This window comes from Rhinoraja longicauda, chromosome 9 (genome assembly GCF_053455715.1).
Source record: "Rhinoraja longicauda isolate Sanriku21f chromosome 9, sRhiLon1.1, whole genome shotgun sequence".
NCBI lineage: Eukaryota > Metazoa > Chordata > Chondrichthyes > Rajiformes > Arhynchobatidae > Rhinoraja > Rhinoraja longicauda.
The window spans coordinates 22401742-22426734 of record NC_135961.1 but is presented as its reverse complement, the minus strand read 5'-3'; the positions used below and the strand labels follow the sequence as shown (position 1 = coordinate 22426734).

Below are 24993 nucleotides of genomic sequence, written 5' to 3'. Positions count from 1 at the left end.
ATGCAAAAAAACCCCTATGATTTACACAAGCAGATGCGTTCAAGACCTGCCCTCACATCTAATGAAAGATGCCAGAAGTAACGGCAGATCCAGGGAGCCAGTGAATGGATTACCATTACATTTAACACTTCCATCCATTTCCAGATTGGTGGAAAAAAGTACAAAGATCTCTAGTTTGGGGCAGAAGACTGTAAGTTAGTACAGTTTTATGATAAACAAAATAATGTATTGGAGGTCCCTCCACCCACATTCAATTTTAACCCCCCCCCCTCAAATCCTATACTTAGAATGATCACTAACAGCTTTAAAAGGTATTTCATCCACCTGCAGATGATCCATAAAAGGTCTTTCTCAGTCAAAGAGTGCCTCAATTAGGCAGGCCACTAAAAAGAGATGTTGAATTATCTCTGGAAACATAACTAAGTTACATGATTCTCTCTGACAGTAACTGCTTCCTGCAGTTTAAGTCATTACAAGATGCAAAACTCAAGTAGATTTGCCTTAAATTCCAGAATGGGAAAAGTAGGCAAAGGGTCTACTTTCTCATACCAGTGTCTTTAAGTTCAAAATACTATTACTGCTATTAATGAAATTAATTTCATCATGACATCTTAATTTGACAAAGAGTACCTTTAATGGTAACTTTATGAAATTAATGAAACTGTTCCCATTCTGGAATTTAAGGCAGATCTACTAGAGTTTTGCATCTTGTAAATGACACAAACTGCAATAAGAGTCCACTTATCTAATACCAGAATTTATACAACTAGTATAAAAAGTGTAAAAATGCACCCCAAGGGAAAATATTGCTTTCTACCTTCTCCAGCCCAATAATTCTGTGGTCAATAACGGTCAGGATACCTGTTGAGTTTGGTTTAATCTGGGAAAGACTGGTTGGTTATGACTAGGTACAACCCTAATTTTACTTGGAATTGGACAGATTTATTAAAGCACAAGCATATCAAAGCAGTGATAGTATTCATCTTTATGTAGGAGTAATGGTGAGTGAGTAACAGCAGCAGGGCAATTCAGCTCTTTACTTCATTTTCAATCTCATAATGATATCCCAATGTCTAATAATAATTATTCCCATTGAAACAATTTCATAACCATTAAAGTTAATCTTTGTCACATTGAGATGTCACGATGTAATAGTATTTTGAACTTAAAGGCAATTTGCTTTTTGTTTATGCCTTTCAAGTAAAACCACAAGGAACAGCAGATGTTGGAATCTTGAGTATAGGTGCTGGAGGAACTCTGTGGAGGGAATGAAGTGACACTGATTGTAGAAGGGGGAGTAAGCTGGAAAAGAGAAATGAGGGGCGGGACAGAGCCTGGCAAGTTTTCGATGGATACAGATGAGAGGGGTTTGATTGGCAGAAGGGTGAAGTGAGTGACAAATGTTAGAGATGAAAAAGGGATAAAAGAGTGTCGACTGACGTCGGAAGGTCGGGGACAGATGTCAGAGTAGCTGTTCGGCAGGCCCGGCTCACCCACGGCGGACTCCAAATCAGCCCCGAGCCACCGGTGTCAACAGAACCACGCCACTAAGATGGGGATGGACCTGCATGAGCAATGGGGGATCCGGCGGAGGGTCATTGAGAACAATGGGGGGACCTAGCATAGCAGGGGAAGGGGGGGGGGGGCAGGCAGTAGATAGGACTTTTTGATACTTTTGTAAATTTGACGGCACCAGCTTTGTGGCGACATTTGTGTACTGCCTCGGTTGTACGCAAAACAAAGCTTTTCACTGTACCAAGTACCCTAGGTACATGTAACAATCAAGTATCATTCATTCATTTACAGGAAGTCAAATTAAAATACTATTTTTAAAAATCTCCCCCAAAATGACCTCTTGAATAACAATGAAATAATAGTTAATTTAATTGTTTTTTAAAATTCACTCAGTGTGTGGTGCATATAGAATGAGCTGCCAGAAGAGGTAGTTGAGGCAACATTTAAAAGACATTTGGACAGGTACATGGATAGGAAAGAGTTAGAGTGATATGGACCAAATGTGGGCAAATAGGACTAGCTTAGATGTGCATCTTGATCAGCATGAACAAGTTGGGCTGAAGGGCCTGTTTCCATGATGTATGACTTTATGATTCTAATTGGCAACCCATATTCAGGAAATTTGATTTTTAACACAGGGAGATGATCATCACGAGCTGTTACTTATTTTACTGTTAGCAAAATTTACATGTCCTTGTAATGTACAACATATTCAATGACATAACATATTCAATTTATTTAAAAGTAGGAATAGTGCATAAAGGTTTGAAATTCTCATTGAGTCTGAGCTATCAACATTATGTAGGAGCAAAATATTGCTGGCAGTGATGACATTTCCATGTTTGGCCTCTGCAGACACCTAATGTTTCTGACCATGTTTCAGTAACAGCAGCACGCATTGACGGTTATGATGTCATTATAACTGCAAATTCTGGGCCATTATATTTAAACAAATTATGCATCCATGTCCTGTATAGATTATTTTCACCCACATTATAACAGTCAGAAACAATTCTTTTACATTCAATATGAATAAAATTATATCCATAAATTTTAAGCAATTGAGGATATAGAGGACTTAAACTACTTAATACCAAATTGAATCTTAAGCCACTTATCTATCGTTCCCAGATAACATCTATAAATTAAAGAGATTTCAACCAATAAAACTATTGAATTCCAGAAATACCATAATAAATTTTATTTTTTATCTTTTTCATATATCAGAGGGAAAAAAATTAAACTGCAAAAGAGCCAGCATATGTTCTCTTCTGTATTTTCATAAATCCACTCACCACCTTTTCCCAGCTAAGGTATAATTTATGTGGGTATCTATGGTTTAGGGCGGCACGGTAGCGCAGCGGTAGAGTTGCTGCTTTACAGCGAATGCAGCGCCGGAGATTCAGGTTCGATCCTGACTACGGGTGCTGCACTGTAAGGAGTTTGTACGTTCTCCCCGTGACCTGCGTGGGTTTTCTCCGAGATCTTCGGTTTCCTCCCACACTCCAAAGACGTACAGGTATGTAGGTTAATTGGCTGGGTAAATGTAAAAATTGTCCCTAGTGGGTGTAGGATAGTGTTAATGTACGGGGATCACTGGGCGGCACGGACTTGGAGGGCCGAAAAGGCCTGTTTCCGGCTGTATATATATGATATGATATGATATGATATGACTCTTGCTTTGCCCTGCAACAGCTGCCTTTCTTAACCCAACAAAGGAGCAAACTAGAATATTTCCTTAACTAAACATGTTCATTCTATAAAATGAGTTCGTAAACAACAGCCATATGTTTCTGAATGGCTCTTGGCCCAATTTCCCTCTTCTCCAAACTTGTTTCCTTCAGGAGTTTTGCTGGCCTTGGGGCCCAGTTGGAAGGGCCTGCCCAGCAGGAAGGGCCTGCCCAGCAGCAGGGCCTTGAATCACTGCCGGAATCTAATGCAACGAACAATCTGCTGGGGGAACCCAGTGGATCGACAGCATCTGTGGGATGGGAGACGGGGGGGGGGGGGCAGGCGGGAAAATGTCAACAATTCCTTTACCCTTACAGATGCTGCTCAACCCGCTGAGGTCCTCGAGCAGATTAGTTGTATTCCACTAGAGTTTTTGCATTCTAAGTACTCTGGTCAAAGAGACCCATTCTTACAACATCATCATGTTGGATTTACTGAAGAGGTTTAGTATTCATGTTATTGTAACCAACCCTTCTGCTCATCAGTGCACTTGCGTCTCCCTCAATAGAATTGCAAGGTTATACTGTCTTGCTCCTGAAACGCACGGATGTCTGTGCTAAGCTATTTGCTCATTTGCTCAAGCGGGATCACTAGTTTTCCCAAATCTATTGAAGGTTTGAAGCTCACTGAAAATGTCTAGCGGCTTTGATACCAAAATATTCTCACACAAATACTGCCACGCAATTTACAAAGTGAAGAAACAACCTTCAAAATCACCCATGGCCTGGACACAAAGTAGTACAGAAACAATGGTTCTCTATTTGGAAAGTTTCAATGAGACAAAGCAAATATCTAATTTGAAATATGTAGGAAGGAACTGCAGATGCTGGTTTACATCGAAGATAGACACAAAATGCCAGAGTAACTCAGCGGGACATGGAGCATCTCCGGAGAGAGGGAATGGGTGATGTTTCGGGTCGAGACCCTTCTTCAAACAGAGTCAGCGGAAGGGTAAGCTGTGAAAACAACAGATCAAAGCAGATGTTGATCAAGGAAAGGAAGAATGGTTCCTTATTAGCTGAGGGGAAGGTTACAATGAGGCATACAATCAGTAAAATTAAACAAGAGAACAGTGAAACTAGTCGGAGAACTGAGGTGGGGGAGAGATGAAGTGAGAGGGAAAGCAAGGGTTACTTGAAGTTAGAGAAATCAATTAACATGTATTGTTTAACAGAGCCCATCTCAGGAAAAGTAGTTCGGACTCCACAAATGCCCCCTTTATGTCAAGGCATATTAAATGAGTATCGGATGTTAAGCTCTTTATCTAACACAGGTGGTACCTTGAGTTGTCCTTTGAATATTAGATTTCTGTCAATAGTTAATTAAGCTTGAAAAGCAAAGTATGGGTGAAGACATTCAGATAATTCAGGCAATCCTTGTTGAATGATAATTTGCAAATAGGATCATGTGCTGCAATATGATTAAGCCATTGCCAATATATATCTCAAATTTAGTGTCTCGCTGCGATGAATTACTTTCAGTTCATTTCAAGATCAGAGATTTTTCACTCATTTTCAGGATGCGAGTGTGACTGACAAGGACAGTATTTATTACTCATAACTTCTTCCTCAAGTAGACAATGGTGGGGTTTCTCAGTTCTGATGAAGGTAGTCCCACAACATAGAGGATGATAGACATTCCGGGATTTGGACCAAGTAATACTGAAAGTACTGCGATATATTTTCGCCTGCAAATAGTTGAGTCATAGATCACTGCCCTGAGGAACTCCTATAACAATGTCCTGGAGCAGCATTGATTGAACTCCAGCAAGGTGTGACTCAGACCACAGGAGTATTTTACCACTGAGGTCTGTTGACTTCAATTGTACCAGGAGTCCTGCTGCTATACTTAGTCAAATGCTGCCTTGGTGTCAAAACCTTTCACTCTGAATATTGGAATTCAGTAGGAACGAGGAACTGCAAATGCTGGTTTACAAAAGAACATATGAAGTGCTGGAGTAACTCAGTGGGCTAGGCAGCATCTCTGGAGAACATGAATAGGTGATGTTATGGGTTGGGACCCTTCTTCAGACCCAATGTCCAAGTCTGAAGAAGGGTCCAGACCCAAAACATCACCTATCCATGCTCTCCAGAGATATCGCCTGACCAACTGAGTTACTCCAGCACTTGATGTCTTCTACTGGAATTCAGTACTGGTCCTGACTTTATGGCCTTGAAGTCACACACCTCAGCTCATTGAACATTAACAGATTGATAAGTGGACTTATAGCCATGCCAGTCAACATTATTTCACTGGAGAGTACACCTGCCCAACTGTTCTCACAGTAAGATTTTGAGCAACTTCCTCCCACCCCACTCCTGTTCCAGAGCACAAAGAACATAGAATAGTACAGTAAAGAAACAGGCTGCTTGACCCACAATGTGCTGAATATGATGCCAATTAAACTAATCTCCTCTGCCTGCATGTGATCCATATCCCTCCAATCCCTGCACTTCCATGGGTCTACCCAAAATCCTCTTAAATGCCACTATTGTTTCTGCCTCCCCCTCACGATATCTGGTAGCACATTACACTGTGTAAAAAACATGCCTCGCACATCTTTTAAACTTTACCCATTTAACCTTAGGCCAAATTGGATCTGAAGCATAGCTTAAGCTTTAAGTTTGAGTGGACCTTGGGCGACCCATGGAGAATAAATTGTGCCCGTGTTGTGGTTGGGGATGGGGTGGCTAAAGATAGGATCTTGCCAATGGACTGGGTGTGCAATCAGGGATAGTGATGGGAAATTGATATGCGAGCGGGGATGGAGTGGGTGTTGTAATAAAGACCTTACATGGTCAAAAGGATCACAGAGATTAATGTCCTAGCCAGGGATAGGGTGAGCAGTTTCAAATACTTGGGAGTCCGCATCGCAGAGGATCTGACGTGGGCAACGCACATTGCCGCACTGGTGGGTAAGGCTAAGCAGCGCCTTTACCACCTTAGACAACTGAGGAAATTCAGAGTGTCGCTGAGGATCCTTCATTGCTTCTACTCTGGGGCTGTAGAGAGCATCCTGTCCGGCAACATTACAGTCTGGTTTGGGAACAGCTCTGCCCAGGACAGGATGGCCCTGCAGAGAGTAGTGCGTTCGGCAGAACGCACCATGGGAACTACACTCGTCCCCCTGCAGGACCTATACATCAGGAGGTGCAGATCCAGAGCAAGCAAGATCATGAGGGACCCCTGCCACCCCAGTAACGGACTGTTCCAGATGCTACGGTCAGGCAAACGCCTCCGCTGTCACGCTGTGAAAACGGAGAGGATGAGACGGAGCTTCTTCCCACAGGCCATCAGGACTGTCAACTTTGATAACCCCAGAGACTAAATTTTTGTCGACACTTTTTGTGCTATGTTTAGTAACTTATTAACTTTATTTATATGCTGTAACTGTAATTATTTTTGTGCACAACCCGCAGGCATTGCCACTTTCATTTCACTGCACATCGAGTATGTGTATGTGACAAATAAATTTGACTTGACTTGACTTGACTTGAGGGACATGAGAAACAGAGCCAGAAATTAGCCTGGGCCTCAAGAATCAGTAGGGAGATGATAAGGGTATACTATGAGGGAAGATGGCCAGAAAGATGTTAGTCATTGTCTTGCAAGACTTCAGCTTACAAGAATTCTTACAAGAATTCAGCTTCGTACCAGGGAATATTGGTGTCACTCCTGGAACAACTCCACTACAAGATTCCAAAATAAGCATCATGATGTCATCTTGGATGCCCTGACATAGAAGTCGTGTTGGGTCTCACGTGTAACTCACTCCAACAGCTCCCAGTCAAACATCCCGAGACACAAAACTCGGAAATATTCCTTTTTGTGATTCACCCCAGTAAAATATTTAGAACTTCATTGCACTGCTATACAATTGAATTTCTAGGTTTATCTATTGTTTAAGGAAAGTAACAGCCCCAAATAATTTCTGTGATGAGGATAATGCAGTGCCTCCAAAAAGACCTGCACAATAATCCATAAAATGCTTTGATAATTTCTATCACAAATAACTATCCAGATAATATCTCGTTAAGTTTCAATCCATATCTGCAGCTGATTGAGTTACTCTCAGAGATGATTGAGCTCTCTCTAAATAGTACTCGAATAATTAGCCATTTTTATGGCTTCATTTATCATGTTGAACTAAATTTATCATACTAAACTAAAATTAATATGGTCCATATACATCATTTTAATTAATTTAAGCAATTCTGTAAGTAATGTCAGCAAAATTCTAATTCGATGCTAGATTATACACCTTCCTCTTTAAAAAGGCCTTGCATTAATGTCATGATTACATGACATAACACTTTTGGAGTAAGTCACATATTGAGACCCAACAGGACTTCGGTGTCATGGCGTATAGATTACACCATGAAGCTCATTTTGGAACCTTATTTACATGACTAAGATACCCCAATGCATTCAATTACCATTGAGGTACCTTTCAAATGTTGTGACTATCTTTTAAATTGTACAAAGCAGCATCAGTGTCCCACAATCAAGCCAGATCAGAATAAGATGTCTACCAAATTTCCCTAATTGATTACTGATCTGGGCTGGAGTGGTGTGGACTGAATCACCTGCAGCTCACCACCGACAAGGAGTTGGTGGTGGACTTTAGGAGGAGAGGAACACCCCAGTCCCTGGTCTCCATCAATGGTGTGGATGTGCAGTTCACCAGGGAGTACAAATACCTTGGAGTATACCTGGACAGTAAACTGGACTGGTCCAGGAACGCTGAGGCCCTGTACAAGAAGGGACTGAACCGGCTGTACTTTTTGAGAAGGCTCCACTCCTTCAACGTCTGCAGTAAGATGCTGCAGATGTTCTACCAATCAGTGGTAGCCAGTGCCATCTTCTTCCCTGCCGTGTGCTAGGGCAGCAGGGTGAAGGCCACGGACACCAATAGGATCAACAAACTCATCAGGAAGGCTAGCTCCGGGGCTGGCCTGGGGGTGGTGTTGGATTCATGGGAGGTGGCCTTGGAGGAGAGGATGCTCCTCAAACTGCAGAGCATCAGGAACAATACAGCTCACCCCCTCCATGACACACTGGTGAACCCGAGTACCTTCAGCAACAGATTGGTTTCCACCAATATGCAGGACAGAACGCCACAGGAGATCCTTCTTCCCTGTGGCGATCAAACTTTACATCTCCTCCCGCTTCTGTCGTGGGTAGACTGAGACTGATTCCCCTCCTCCCCTCCCCCAACCTTTGCACATTCCCCAATCCTTTCCACTCGCCACTTTAATTTTGTGTTTCATGTATTTTGTGTTTTTGTGTATTTTGTGTTTTTTCCGACTGTTGGCAGACCAATTTCCCTCCTGGTATAAATAAAGTTCTATCATATGGAACTGCAAATTGATCACAAATTTAAGTTGAATGCCTTATGAAATTTACATCAATGTAATTTACGTTATTCAATTAACTGGTATCAATTATTTTCCAGAGTTTACTTTATAAATAAAGTGCAAAAATATGGTTAGAAATAAGTTGCAACTGTAATAACACAATATATTCTGAGCTATTTGCATGTCATGGCTAATCTGATAAATTATAAATAAAGATACATTTACTCAATATATATGTGTTATGTCCTTAATGAATCATGGGGTCCTTGGGCATGTTCTGCTTTTGTGATATGTCACGTGGCCAGAAGAAAGGACCTTGCCAATTTAACATGATCAATCCAGTGTGTGTGTGCAGTCATTTAAGTAATTGAGTGCGTTTATTTGTGTGTTCACAGATAGCACAAGACACAGCCAAAGCAGTAAGTTGCTTGACTCACGTTGCAATAATAGTGAAAGATTTAATTCATAGAGACGGGTTGGAAAGTATTGGTCTGGTATTGAAAATCTATCTTCATTTTACAATCAAGCTGCACAATTTATTCCACCTGCTACCAATTTGAATTTACAGGACCTACTTCAATGCACAAATCAGTGATGCTATACTTACTTAAGGTAAAACCTAATGCGCCGACAAGTTAACAAAACGACATTGGAACAGGTATGGAACTTTCTGCTTTAGATTAGAATAATGAAAGGATTTGCACTAGCCCGCTAACGGATAGGACACTTGTGATATATTATTAGTTGATGGTGCTGTTGACATCACATAGTGAGCATCAGATGAGGTGCTGCTGATATCACATATTGAACATCAGATTATCAATTGCATTATCTTACATATATCCCAGGGAGGTACATTTGGATTTTTGTCAATAGTTAGGCACAAATTAAAGTCCAGGTACAAAGCCATAACATAATATGAAAGGTTTTAAGCTTTAAAATGACTTACTAAGCCAGTCAGTAAGGAAAGTGGACTGGAGATGAATTGTTTGATTTACATGGGGTGAAGATGTACTAATGGAGTGGAAGTTGTTTAAGGTATGCATGAAATGTTTATGTAATTACTATTAATTCTGCCCTTTGGAGAAGTTATTAACAGAATAGTGTGGATTGAAAACTGGCTGTCACATAGAAAACAAAGGGTTGGAACACATAGCAAAATGAGGAATTGCAGATGTTCTTTCACTAAAAAAAACCAGACCGAGTGCTGGAGGAACTCAGCGGGTCTGGCATCATTTCTGAAGAACTAGATAGGTGATGTTTCGGTCATTGTCTGAAGAAGGGTCCCGACCCGAAGCATCACATCCACGTTTTCCAGAGATGTGATTAGTTTTAAACTGCAATTTGAGAAGGAGAAGGTTAAATCGGAAGTGTCAGTGTTGCAGTTAAACAAAGGGGACTATGAAGTCATGAGAGAGGAGCTGGCCAAGGTAGACTGGAAAGGGATCCTAGCAGGAATGACGGTGGAACAGCAATGGCAGGAATTTCTGGGCATAATCCAGAAGACGCAGGATCATTTCATTCCAAAAAGGAAGAAAGGTTCTAAGGGGAGTAGGAGGCAACTGTGGCTGACAAGGGAAATTAGGGATGAAATAGACAATAGACAATAGGTGCAGGAGGAGGCCATTCGGCATATACGAGCCAGCACCACCATTCAATGTGATCATGGCTGATCATTCTCAATTTAACCCGTTCCTGCCTTCTCTCCATACCCCCTGACGCCACTATCCTTAAGAGCTCTATCTAGCTCTCTCTTGAATGCATTCAGAGAATTGGCCTCCACCGCCTTCTGAGGCAGAGAATTCCACAGATTCACAACTCTCTGACTGAAAAAGTTTTTCGTCATCTCAGTTCTATATGGCCTACCTCCTATTCTTAAACTGTGGCCCTTGTTCTGGACTCCCCAGAGTTTTAGAATAAAACTAAAAGAAAAGACGTATAACACAGCAAAGAGTAGCCGGAAGCCAGAGGAATGGGAAACTTTCATAGGACAACAGAAGGTAACAAAACGGGCAATACGGGCTGAAAAGATGAAGTACGAGGGGAAGCTGGCCAAGAATATAAAGAAGGACAGTAAAAGCTTCTTTAGATATGTTAAGAGAAAAAGAGTAGCAAAATCAAATGTGGGTCCCTTGAAGGCAGACACGGGTGAAATTATTATGGGTAACAAGGAAATGGCAGAAGAGTTGCACAGGTACTTTGGATCTGTCTTCACTAAGGAAGACACAAACAATCTCCCAGATGTATTGGAGGACCGAGGATCTAGGGGGGTATAGGAACTGAAAGAAATTTTCATTAGGTGAGAAATATTATGGGGTAGACTAATGGGACTGAAGGATGATAAATCCCCTGAGCCTGATGGTCTGCATCCCAGGGTCCTCAGGGAGGTGGCTCTAGAAATAGTAGACGCATTGGTGATCATTTTCCAATGATCATTAGATTCAGGATCAGTTCCTGTAGATTGGAGGATAGCTAATGTTATCCCACTTTTCAAGAAAGGAACGAGAGAGAAAATGGGGAATTACAGACCAGTTAGCCTGACTTCGGTGGTGGGAAAGATGCTGGAGTCAATTATTGAAGAGGTAATAACGGTGCATTTGGATAGCAGTAAAAGGATAAGTCCAAGTCAGCATGGAGGCAGATTGTTTTCCCAATGGAGTTAGGTTAGGTAAGGGGGAGGTGCAGCGAGATCTGGATGTTCTTGTACACCAGTCACTGAAAGTTGGTGTGCAGGTACAGCAGGCAGTGAAGAAAGCTAATGGAATGTTAGCCTTCATAACAAAAGGATTTCAGTATAGGAGTAAAGAGTTTCTTCTGCAGTTATATAGGGCCCTGGTAAGACTACATCTGGAGTATTGTGTACAGTTTTGGTCTCCTAATTTGAGGAAGGACATCCTTGTAATTGAGGCAGTGCAGCGTAGGTTCACGAGATTGATCCCTGGGATGGTGGGACTGTCATATGAGGAAAGATTGAAAAGACTAGGCTTGTATTCACTGGAGTTTAGAAGGATGAGCGGGGATCTTATAGAAACATATAAAATTATAAAAGGACTGGACAAGCTAGATGCAGGAAAAATGTTCCCAATGTTGGGCGAGTCCAGAACCAGGGGCCACAGTCTTAGAATGAAGGGGATGCCATTTAAAACTGAGGTGAGAAAAAACATTTTCACCCAGAGAGTTGTGAATTTGTGGAATTCTCTGCCACAGAGGTCAGTGGAAGCCAAATCACTGGATGGATTTAAGAGAGAGTTAGCTAGAACTCTAGGGGCTAGTGGAATCGAGGGATATGGGGAGTAGGCAGGGCGGTGCTGGCTCGAAGGGCCGAATGGCCTCGTCCTGCACCTATTTTCTATGTTTCTATGCTGCCTGACCCATCCAATTACTCCAGCAATTTATGTCTTTGGATGGAATACATGGGTCCTTTTCAGGCTAGGGGGAACGTAACCAGCGAAGTACTCCAGGGATCAGTTCTTGTTCCTCAATTATTTACATTTTGGAAGAAGGTACAAAAATGTAAAGTTTTAAAGTTGGCCAAAAGTCCGTGGAAGGTCATGATGTGATGAAGACATTGTGTATCACAAATAGGGTGTAGAGAGATTCTGTGAAAGATGGACTTTATCCAAATGGAGAGAGCCTACAAATAAGTGGAACCTTGGTGTTACAGCTCGGCATTCAATACGATCATCCCAGGCATACTAGTGGACAAGCTGTACAATAACCTGGGTTTCTCCCCATCCATCTGCGCCTGGATAAGAGACTTCCTCACAAACCGCCCACAATCTGTTAAGATCGGCCCCCACAGCTCCTCCACCATTACGCTTAGCATTGGCTCCCCGCAGGGCTGTGTGCTGAGCCCCCTCCTCTATGCTCTGTACACACACGACTGCACTCCTATCCACCCCTCCAATTCTATCATCAAATTTGCAGACGACACAACTGTGGTCGGTCTGATCACTGGAGGGGATGAGTCTGCGTACAGGGACGAGGTCTGTGCTCTGTCCGGATGGTGCGAGGCAAATAATCTAGCACTAAACACTAGCAAGACAAAAGAAATAGTGCTGGACTTCAGGAAACAAAGAGCGGCTTCCACCCCACTTCATATAAATGGGGAGGAAGTGGAGAGGGTCTCCACCTTCAAGTTCCTAGGGACCACCATCTCCCAGGACCTCACCTGGACTGCAAATACCAAGGCGGTAGTGAAAAAGTCACAGCAGAGACTGCATTTCCTAAGATTACTTCGGAAAAACAGACTGAAGGAGAATCTGCTGGTGACCTTCTACCGCTCCACCATCGAGAGCGTACTGGCATACTGCACCACTGTGTGGTATGCTGGCTGCTCGGCTGCAGACCAGAAGGCCCTCCAAAAGGTCATCAGGACAGCAGAGAAAATCATCATCATATCATCATCATATATCTACAGCCGGAAACAGGCCTTTTCGGCCCTCCAAGTCCGTGCCGCCCAGCGATCCCCGTACATTAACACTATCCTACACCCACTAGGGACAATTTTTACATTTACCCAGCCAATTAACCTACATACCTGTACGTCTTTGGAGTGTGGGAGGAAACCGAAGATCTCGGAGAAAACCCACGCAGGTCACGGGGAGAACGTACAAACTCCTTACAGTGCAGCACCCGTAGTCAGGATCGAACCTGTGTCGAATCATCGGCTGTCCACTACCCTCTCTGAAGAACATCACCAGCTCGCGCTGTCTGAACAGGGCCAGAGTCATAATTAAGGACAGCACTCACCCGGGACACGAATTGTTTGTTCTCCTGCCCTCTGGGAGGCGCTATAGGAGCCTAAGGACCAGGACAAATCGACTCAAGAACAGTTTCTTTCCCTGGGCAATAAGAACAGTGAACGGAAACACATGATTCGGCTACTATCATTTTCAAAAAAGAAACTTTCTTTTAAGAATTTTTAAGTGTTTAACCCACTCATTATTTATTAGGATTTTAAATCGGTTTTTATATGATACTGGCATTTGTTGTGTTGGTTCGTATGTCTGTGCAATTGTCTCTGCACTGTCGCACTGTTATCAGTTGTAGCATTTCTAATTTCGTTGTACCTTGTGTACAATGACAATAAAGGCATATTATTATTATTATTCCTGTGCACAAATCACAAAATGTCAACACAAGGTCCAACAAGTAGTTAAGAAGGCAAACCACATTTTGGCCATGTTTGCAAAGGAAGTGGAATTTAAGAATAGGGGAGTTTTGTTACAGTTGTCCAAGGTGCTAATGAGCTTATACCAGATATTGTGTGAAGCTTTGGCCTCCTTACTTTAAATATATATCGTAGTATTGGAAGCAATTGGTATGAGATTCACCACGCTACTTCTTGGGACACAAGGTGAAGGACACATGGGATCCAATGAATTGGTAAGTTGGATATAAAATTAACATGGACATAGAAGGCTGAGGGTAGTATTGGAGGGCTGTTTCAAAACAGAGGTAGGTGTTTGAAAACACTGCTAGGGATGGTGGTTGAAGCAGATGTAACAGTGATGTTTAAAAGGTATTTAGGCAGACACATCCACAGGTAGGGGATGATGTGGACAATGTGTAGGCATATGGGATTAATTAGTTTGGCAGTGCAGACTCGGTGGCAAAAGGGCCTGTTCCTGAAATTTACTGTTCTATGTTTTGTTCTGTGAGAGGGTGGTACGATCAAGAGAGGCAGGATAGTTTGGGTATTCCTTGGTGTTTACAAGAATGAGGAGTGACCTTATTCAAACATACAAGATCCTAAAGGGTTTAACAAGGTAAATGTCGAGATTTTTTTCACAAACAAGGGGTCATAGCTCAAAATAACAGAGATTTTCCACTGGCACATCAGAGAATGCAAATAGCAGGTGCGGACATAGAAACATAGAAAATAGGTGCAGGAGTAGGCCATTCGGCCCTTCGAGCCTGCACCGCCATTCAATATGATCATGGCTGATCATTCAGCTCAGTAGCCTGTACCTGCCTTCTCTCCATACCCCCTGATCCCTTTAGCAAAAAGAGCCACATCTAACTCCCTCTTAAATATAGCCAATGAACTGGCCTCAACTACCTTCTGTGGCAGAGAATTCCACAGACTCACCACTCTCTGTGTGAAGAAATGTTTTCTCATCTCGGTCCTAAAAGACTTCCCCCTTATCCTTAAGCTGTGACCCCTGGTTCTGGACTCCCCCAACATCGGGAACAATCTTCCCGCATCTAGCCTCTCCAACCCCTTAAGAATTTTATATGTTTCTATAAGATCCCCCCTCAGTCTTCTAAATTCCAGCGAGTACAAGCCCAGTCTATCCAGTCTTTCCTCATATGTAAGTCCCGCCATCCCAGGGATCAATCTGGTGAACCTTCTCTGTACTCCCTCTAAGGCAAGAACGTCTTTCCTCAGGTTAGGAGACCAAAACTGCACACAATACTCCAGGTGCGGTCTCACCAAGGCCCTGTACAACTGCAGCAGAACCTCCCTGCTCCTAAACTCAAATCCTCTTGCTATGAATGCCAACATACCATTCGCTTTCTTCACTGCCTGCTGCACCAGCATGCTTGCTTTCAATGACTGGTGCACCATGACACCCAGGTCACGTTGCATCTCCCCTTCTCCCAATCGGTCACCATTCAGGTAATATTCTGCTTTCCTGTTCTTGCCGCCAAAGTGGATAACCTCACATTTATCCACATTATATTGCATCTGCCATGCATTTGCCCCCTCGCCTATCTATCCAAGTCACTCTGCAGCCTCCTAGCATCCTCCTCGCAGCTAACACTGCCACCCAGCTTCGTGTCATCCGCAAACTTAGAGATGTTGCATTCAATTCCCTCGTCCAAATCATTAATATACACTGTAAATAACTGGGGTCCCCATAACTGGGGACCTACATAATGGTAGTTTCATTCTTTTGACCTGCAGACACTTGTATTTTCTGTCTCCAGTTTCCTGTTTGCATTCCCCCCCCCCCATCTTACATTGATCCACATTTGACATTGCATTGGATCTGATATGTCTTCCTGATCTTCTGATTTATCTTGATGCAGCCCTTTCACATTTTATCCTGCACTTTCCGTAGCTGTAACACTATATTCTGCACTCTGTTTATTTTCTCTTTTGTATTACCTGTTGTACTCATGTAGTATGATCTACCTGGAGAGCACAAAATGTTCTTCACTGTGTCATAGTGCAGATGACAATAATAAACCTATACCAATATAGTTTAATTTCTTAACGCCTCCTTCCAATTGATTATAGAATGAAACTGATTGAAGTGTATGTCGGAAAAATAACAAAAAGCACCAAAAACATTAATAATAAAATAACCTTTTTCTCTGACATTGCAATACTCATTCAGTACTACAGTAAATCATGAACTAAGTTATGTACGTTTGCTTAAACAGGTGACATTTTAACTCAGGTGGTATACTAACAATTGAGCCATAACAACATTACAGATGCCATTCCTAATGGAATGCTACAATATTCAATTGTTGAAATACAATGAAATGAAAACATTGTGCTAAAAATATAGGAGCAGGTCATGTAATATCTGTAGAGAGAGAAAGAAAGTTAATGTTTCAGACCAACGACTTTTCATTCAAAGGTCATTGATCGAACCATTAACTAGTTCTCTCTACACAGCTGCTGTCTGCATCATTTTCGGATTTATTTCAAATCTCCAACTTCTTCAGTTTTGCTGTTTGATTACGTACAGAAACTGTCCAAAAGTGATCAGTACAGTTGTTTTCACTGGAAACAGTGTAGGGACTGAACCATGATATCCAACTTTTCTCAAAACATTGGAATTCTGAAGAATGACTTGAGAAATTGCAATCTGCAGTTCATGTCTGCAGTTTTTGTCTTCCCCATTCCCCACATTACAGCCTAATCTTGTGCAGTTTAATTTCAGGTACCTAGAATTGTAATCAAGTCATTCAACAGAAGCACTATAGCACAAATACAGTTACTGGGTTATGTAGACACCAGGTCAAATTCCAATAATGTAATTGGACTTAAAACCTATCCACTCCAGCAAAGAGGGAAATTGGGGTGCATAGAGAAGGTGAGTTCTGAATGCAACTTCTCAAGTCCCATGCCACAATGTCACATATTCTACTTGTTTATTTATTTTGTTGTGCTGCTGCAAGTAAGAATTTCATTGTTCTATTTGGGCTATATATATGACAATAAAACATTCTTGACTCATCCAAGTGCTGTAGTCACACACCAACTGGATAAGCAAGGATGCAAAAACTATTTTGGATCCAGTATTGACAGAATTGACCTGCAAGTGTCCCGAAAGAAATGTGTACATAGATCATTCTTATTTGTACTTTCAGAAAGCCAGCAACCTCACATGCTTGCCCTGCCTCCGGCTCTGCGTCAAGATAGACTAAAATGTAAACCTATCAGTTTGGAAAAAGTCTCAAATGATGGTGATTGACCAACTATTTTTTTATTAAAACCAACAGTTCCAAACTGGAAGTGTTAGCCATGGTGCTGATGAAATTATGACCAATCATACAGAGATCCTTTTGCTGCTTGGAGATCCTAGTTGTTGCTGAGCTGGTGATAGATTTCAGTGAGGATGTCTCTCTGAAATGTAGAAGTCTGAAAAATGAGACTCAAACAAAAATATTGATCTTTGTAAACCTTTGGAAAATGAGGCCTCATGCTTAGAGTCCAGCAGCCTGACAGTTCTAAGTCTTATGTTTATTGCCCCGGTTAAAATTTATTCCAAATAGAAATGCCTATCTATTTCTGGGAGCAATTGGTTTTCTAAAAACTTTCAGGTTAGGCACTGCAGTTTGCAACACCATTTCCAGTAGATTACTGCACCTGAAACAATAATTGTAGAATAAGGTAATTGGTAAATAACCTTGTAAGTTGGTGAGCTCTCTGCATTTAACATATATTCATTCATGATACCAAGACACGTTTTCAGTAAAACAAACAAACCGCTGGAGATCAGAAGAGTCCTGACCCATGATGACGTCAGTCCATTTCCCTCAACATATGCTGCCTGGCCCATTGAGTTCCTCCAGCAATGTTTTTTTCCCTCAAGATTCCAGCATCTAAAGTCTCTTGTGTCTGCTCGTCTTCAGTAAGCCTGACTGAGGACAGGGACAGGGACAGGGCTGCAAGGGTGAACTCCAAGAGAGAAGCTCTGATGCAAAATCAACGTTACATGCTGATTGATGTCATGATCAGACTAATTTCTGCAGATGGTCATGCACCTGCTAACCCGCCTATCAATGTGATATCCAGTGCAATGCATCCAATAATGTGCTCAGTTGCACAGATTCTATTTTGAAGCTCAAAGAGTATTCAAGCTGCCAAAATAAAAGCAACGTCTAGCAAAATCCCAATTTCTCAAATCTCAATATTTATGTCTTTGACCAGGTAGATTTAATTTAGCTTTGAAGCGTATTTTGCCCATTTGTTAAAGAATTATGATGAGGTCACCCAGGCTGTGAATATTTAATGGTTTAATTCAGGTCATAACCAACAACAATGTTCCAAAGATTCGCTATTTACATCAACATCTTAATACTAAGATAAGGAATAAAGTAACACTGCTGTCTCACTGTTCCAGGGAACCAAGGACTCAAGTTTGACCCTGATATCCATAATGTTTTCACATTCTCCCCATGATCAGGTGGGCTTTTGCCGATGGTTCTAGTTTCTTGTCAGATCTTTGGGATGTTCTAAATAATTAGATATTGTAAGCTACACCTTAGTGTCAATAACTGGAAAAAAATTAAAAAGAAAGTTGATGAATATAAGAGGGAGAAAAGAAAATAACCTAGAGGGAAAAAGGTGTGCTTGAGATTGATGGGATTGCTCTGTTGAGAGCTAGTAAGGATCTAATGGGCCAAATTTGCTTTTGTATCATGAGCAAATCACAAAGTGCTTGAAAGACTCAGTGGGGTCAAGTAGCATCTGTGGAAGAAATGGACGGAAGACCAAAAGGTCAGCCGAAAATGTTCTCCATAGTTGCTACCTGATTCGCCAAGTTCCACCAGTATTTTATGATTTGCTCAAGATTCCAGCATCTGCAATGTCATCTGCATCTCCACTTTTGTGTGTCAATAACTAGAAAGCCTCGATAAGCAGTTAATTGGCTATAAACACAGCTAAAAGTAACTTAATGGACTAATAGGGAATACATCTGGTATTATCACAATTATAACTATTGAATGTGGGCAAAATTAAATTCAGCTGTGATGTACCCGTAGCTTCAAACTCTATCTTGTCTCTTGCTACACAAACAATGACTACTTGGTCAGTGTATCAGAGTAGCGCTAATAGATCTGTGCAAAGCCTCATCAATTTCAGATGTATAGGGCACCAGGCATTTTACAAGTATTTATCACCAACTGTCTTTGGCTTCAAAAGTTATTTTTGATGTGTGTGAATTGAAACATATGTAGGTTGATCTAATATATTGTCCAGCTTGTTGTATCCAATGGTTGATAAATCAAGGAAATTCTAATCATAGAAACATAGAAAATAGGTGAAGGAGGAGGCCATTTGGCCAATCGAGCCAATACCGCCATTCATTTTGATCATAGCTGATCATCCCCAATCAGTAACCTGTGCCTGCCTTCTCACCATATCCTTTGATAATAATATATTTCTTTATTCGTCCCACAACGGGGAAATTTACAGTGTTACAGCAGCAAAGTAAATAGCAAGAGATCATTCATTATAAATAAAAGTAAAGACAAGGATAAATTGTCATCAGTTTTCTGTGTGTTCTTAACTGTCACTGTTGACTCGTCTGCTGGGAGCAGTGCTGGTTGTGCAGTCTCACAGCAGCGGAAGGAAGGACCTCCTATATCTCTCCTTCACGCACTTGGGGTGAAGGAGTCTGTCACTGAAGGAGCTACTCAGTGCAGCGACAGTGTCCTGCATGCGGTGGGAGTCGTTGTCCAGCAGCGATGTTTGCTTTGCCATCATCCTCCTCTCTTCCACCACCTGCACTGTCGAGAGGGCAACCCAGGACAGAGCTGGCCTTCCTGACTTGTCGAGTCTCTTCCCTTCTGCCGCTGAGATGCTGCTGCTCCAGCAGGCCACTCCATAGAAAATGGCTGATGTAACCACCGTGTTGTAGAAGGTCCTTAGGAGTGCCCCCCTGCACTCCAAAGGACCCGAGTCTCCTCAGCAGATAAAGTCTGCTCTGGCCCTTTCTGTATAGCGCATCGGTGTTTTCGGTCCAGTCCAATTTATTATTGAGGTAGACACCCAGGTACTTATAAGAATCCACCCTCTCGATGTCCATTCCCTGGATGTTCACCGGTGTCGGGGGGACCTGGCTGCGCCTGCGGAAATCTACCACCATCTCCCTGGTTTTCCCCGTGTTGATCCGGAGGCGGTTCCGCTGGCACCAGTCCACAAACTCCTTGATCAGTTCTCTGTACGCCCTGTCATCGTCGCTTGTGATTCCACTAGCCCATAGAGCTCTATCTAACTCTCTTTTAAATTCATCCAGTGAATTGGCCTCCACTGCCTTCTGTGGCAGAAGCTAATCCTGGAAATCTGAAACAACATGGGAAAATGCTGGAAAGGTCAGCAGGTTCAGCAATAACTATAGAAAGGGAAACAGTTCTTGTTTCAGGTCAAAGATCCTTCCAATTGTTTCATGGAAACAATTCTACAGGCACTTGAAGGCCAAGTTCCAATGGAAAATATGTGACCTTAACAACAAATGGTAGATATAATGAGTGCCAAATCCAGCAACGTACTGATATGCATGATTTGTGCAGATGTGTTTAAGGCCAACTATGACTCAAAAGCCCACTGTTTCATTCCACTGAGAATCAAGAATGAAAATGAATTTACCAAGAATTGAGAGAGCGTCAGTAAATGCTGGACAGCACACTTCAATTTTTCAATGACTCCCTACTCTTGATTCCATCTCAAACAATCTGATTCAATCTTGCTACCAACCCTAATCAACAAGTAGGTGAAAAGCCTGATGTCAACTTAATTAGATCAAGATCTCAAGAGCATCCTTGAAGTGCTAAAACTTAAGAGAGGAACTTCAATCACAAATTCTACATCAAGCTGGTTCAGAGGAAATATTACTATTTATTATTTATAGGAAAGCTGAAAGTGCATTTATGATAGCCATTTAGAATTTTGTCATTCATAATTAACAGAAGCAATTCTCTCCTGAATTGAGAAATTTAATCCAAATAAAGTCATGGCTCATAATAGGTTAGAGAGAGCAACCAACTTGGAGAAAGTAGCCAGGGATCTCTAATGAATTATAAAAATATTCTATACAAATATTAAATTTAATCTCCACAAATGAGATATTATTTACTGTTTCATGCAAGTACCATGAAAAGATTTTGGCTTTACAGGATTCAATATGTAGCATGTCAGATTGCAGCAAATGAACATCAAACAGAATATTATTAAAGCAATAGAATAAATCAATTGAAGATGTTTTGAATACTTTGTTCAAATGTTAATTTCTATAACCCGCACATTTTCACACCAAAAAGCTGATTCGGAAGCAGCAGGAGTCTAAAACTTGCTTTCAATGATTTACATTTTGAATAATGATTGGAGAATAATGACAAGTTCTTTCAATTTAAAAGTAGGATATTCAAATGTTACATTCTAAAAAAAGAGTGGTCTAAAGCATGGCTTCAAGTTAGGCTGAACAATAAGAAAATAAGAATCACAGTTTGTGGTCAATGCAAGGTGGATGTCAACTTCTTCACATAAAGAATTAAAATTATTCAGAATACTCTTTCAGTGAGACAACATTCCTCGATTCATTCATGGTACAATTAGATAATATATGAAGGAAATGGTAACTTGCCCCTCAATCTGCCCTTGTGATGACAGGATCTAATGGGAGACAAGGAGAGAGAACTCTATAAAATCACCCTTAAGCCTTCTGCACACCAAGGAATAAAGCCTAATCTCTCCCAGTAGCTCAAGCACCAGAGTCCTGACAACATCCTTGTAAATCTTTTCTACATTCTTTCATAAGTCATGTCATAAGTAATAGGAGCAGAATTAGGCCATTCGGCCCATCAAGTCTACTCTGCCATTCAATAACGGCTGATCTATATCTAACCTCATTCGCCTGCCTTCTCCCCATATCCCGTACTAATCAATAATCTATCTATCTCTGCTTTAAAAATATCCATGGACGGCCTCCACAGCCTTCTATGGCTTTCCAGCTTAATTACATCCTGCCTATAGCAGGCTGACCAAAACGGAATATAATACTCTAAATGCAGTCCCACCAACATCTTGTACAGCTGAAATAGAACATCCCAACTTCTATACTGATATAACAAAAGTCTTCTTTACCACCCTATCTACTTGTAATACTGCTTTCAGAGGACTGTGCACCTGCACTCTTACAACACAGCCCTACCATTCACTGTGAATGTCCTGCCCTGGCTAGACTGTATTACAAGCAGTTATATTAATTTATATGAAATAATTCATAAATACAGCAGTGCCTTGATTGTACTTTCTAGCTTATAAACGCGACACTTGTTTAATTACTGGGAGATGGGAGCTCAAATCCAGAGCTATCAATTTGGGAAATTTCAGCCCATTAAAAATTAAGTCAATAAAAATGTAATTGGACATAAATGATCAGTAAAATCAAATTAATTCAGCAAAGAATAAACTTCAATAAATGTTTGTATAAACATCAAACGAGTTCACTTCTAGGACTCTGATTTCATGATAGCAACCAGAGTATTTCATAAAAAATAAACAAATGTTGCGCACACTCATCCGCTCAAGTAGGACATGTACCTCTGCCTTGGACCTGAACCAGTAACTCCTGCTAAGTGTTTCCAGCATTGTTTTTTTTTAATTTCAGATTTCCAGCATCTGCAATTTCTCCGATTTCATTCACAATTTATGTGGCTTCCAAATGGGCAAAAATATCAGCCAAGAATTTCTGTGCCAAGATTACTAGACAAGCAGTACTAAAACTGATCATTTATTGTCACTGCTCCTTTACCAGCCACTGTGTACAGACCTACTCCACCAGTCTTTGTGGAGAGCCTGGTATAAGGATGGGAATGGTCATTGATGTCCGCATTTAGAATTATTATTTGAGGTTTTCACTCCAACAAAATGCTCCCACACCAAATTTTCTAAAACCTTTTGCTGTACAAGACTGCTAGCATAATTCCAGAAGAAGACTGCACAGAAGAAGAAACAAACTCCAAAAAAGATATTTTGAGATCAGAGCCAAATAATTTTTTCCTCTTCTCTCACTGTGGTACTGACAAGATTTTCTTTGCCAATTGATGAAATCCCCCTTTGTAGTTAGACTTTTAGCAGCTAACCATCCAAAAAATACCTTTGTCCTAGGAAATTAGCCTGGGTTCAGATGGTCAGGAGGAAATAACATCTTGTTGGCACTCAGTGCAAACAAAGAAAATCTGTCCCATGCTTTTCACTATCATTTCATATTGAACCCACGCCACCAGATTGCACACCAACAACTTTCTTGAAAGGAATTACTTAACCCAGTTACCTTGTCCTTTGTAAGATCCAATCTATTCAAATAATGTTATACTAAGAAAATGACAGCAACTGGATTGAAACCTAATCAAATAGTATTTAATTGACTAACATTGTATAGAATGGTAAAACTAGAAAACGTAACAAAATGAAACAAAAGTTTAGGACTTCATACATCTAAAACATTAAAGCCAAATAAATGCGTTGAACATAATAGAAAGTTACAACCTTCTAGAAAGTGTAGTGAATAAACAGAAAAAGCATCTGTAACTGAAAATTGAAGGGCTCTTAGATTTAAAAGCTAGAAGCATCTAGGCTTGGGACATTACCAAGCTGGATTTAGCACACTGTGTTTTTCTCATCTAATATTAGATGCATTCAGTTGTGCTGGATCACGAACTAAGGTTCGGATGACCATAGTTAACATTTACAAAGAATTTACACATTTTCAGGACAGCAGCACATTCAGCTACAACATCTTATAAAGCAGAGTTTATAAATCAAAAGAGTTAGGGAATAAAGGAAGAAACTGAAGGTATATCATGAGAATCCAGTCAACTTCAATTGTCTCAACCCTGTCATTGGTTATTCCAACAATAATAGCTTCAATGATAGTGAGCACTATCACGGTTTCACTAACAGGTGAGTAACAAGCAACATGTGTGAGCTCTGAGAAGCAAGTCTGAGAATCACAGCCTTGCATCTTCTGAATATCGGATCAACGTTCTAACAGCAAGATTATTGGTAGGTAAACAATGGGTGCATGGAGCATTATGTTCAGGCTGAGACAAGAGATACGACTGATGGTATTTAAAGTATAAGAAAATAACTGCAGATGCTGGTACAAATCGAAGGTATTTATTCACAAAATGCTGGAGTAACTCAGCAGGTCAGGCAGCATCTCGGGAGAGAAGGAATGGGCGGCGTTTCGACTCGAGACTCTGTCTGAAGAAGGGTCTCGACCCGAAACATCGCCCATTCCTTCTCTCCCGATATGCTGCCTGACCTGCTGAGTTACTCCAGCATTTTGTGAATAAATACCTCCGATAGTATTTAAAGATGCATTAAGTAACTTTGCTTATGTACACTCAATATTTTTCAGCACAACCTCCAAATCCTTCAGTTTAACTCCCAGCAATTGTTACCGTAGCTATTAGAATCCACTACTATTGCAGTTTGTTTAGAGGGCCTCCTGTGGACATGTCCGTCACTTCCTTCTCTACAAATTAAGGTCCCCAGCCATATCAGAAAACTGTAGCATACTCTCCCACATATGATGATATTTGCCAGAGAGTTTCTTGGACCAGCTCTTGTTGGAAAAGTACCTGTTGCAGTCTTTGTACACCTCACTTTACAAACTGCAGGCTGACTAACTGGTTCTAGATTGTAGGAAGGTTCTAGATTGTGATGATAATGGCTTATTTGATGTGAACGGGATAAATCATGATTCATGGCCATCATAGTTAGAGTCGTGAATGCAACAATCATGAGCAGGCTGTACAAAGTTGGTGTGAACCCTGCACTGGAAGCAAAGGACGAGTTAATCATACATCACAGTCTCTACAACCATCTTCTCCAGGAGTCACCATATTTAAGCAAGTTTCTTTCTACCAGTGACAGCACAGTCTCTGAACAACAGGATAGTTTGAGCTGCCTGTTTTTATTTAAATTTTCACATTTTTGATACGCAAGGCCTTTCAGCGTAAATATCCCACTCCCCCATTTCCCTGTAAACTATTCTCTCATATGCTCATTAACTTTACTCTCCCACCACCGGGGTAATTTACAATAACCAACTAACCTACCAATCAGTAAATGTGTGTGGAAAGCAGAGCACCCAGAGTAAATGTATCCAGTCTTGGGGAGAATGTGCAAACT

At 41.2% G+C, this 24993-nt stretch overlaps 1 protein-coding gene across 2 annotated transcripts in view; it reads right to left on the bottom strand.

Moving 5' to 3' along the window:
* kcnh1a (potassium voltage-gated channel, subfamily H (eag-related), member 1a) overlaps positions 1 to 24993 on the bottom strand; it is a 187909-nt gene that overhangs the window by 70382 nt on the left and 92534 nt on the right. The window lies entirely within an intron of this gene.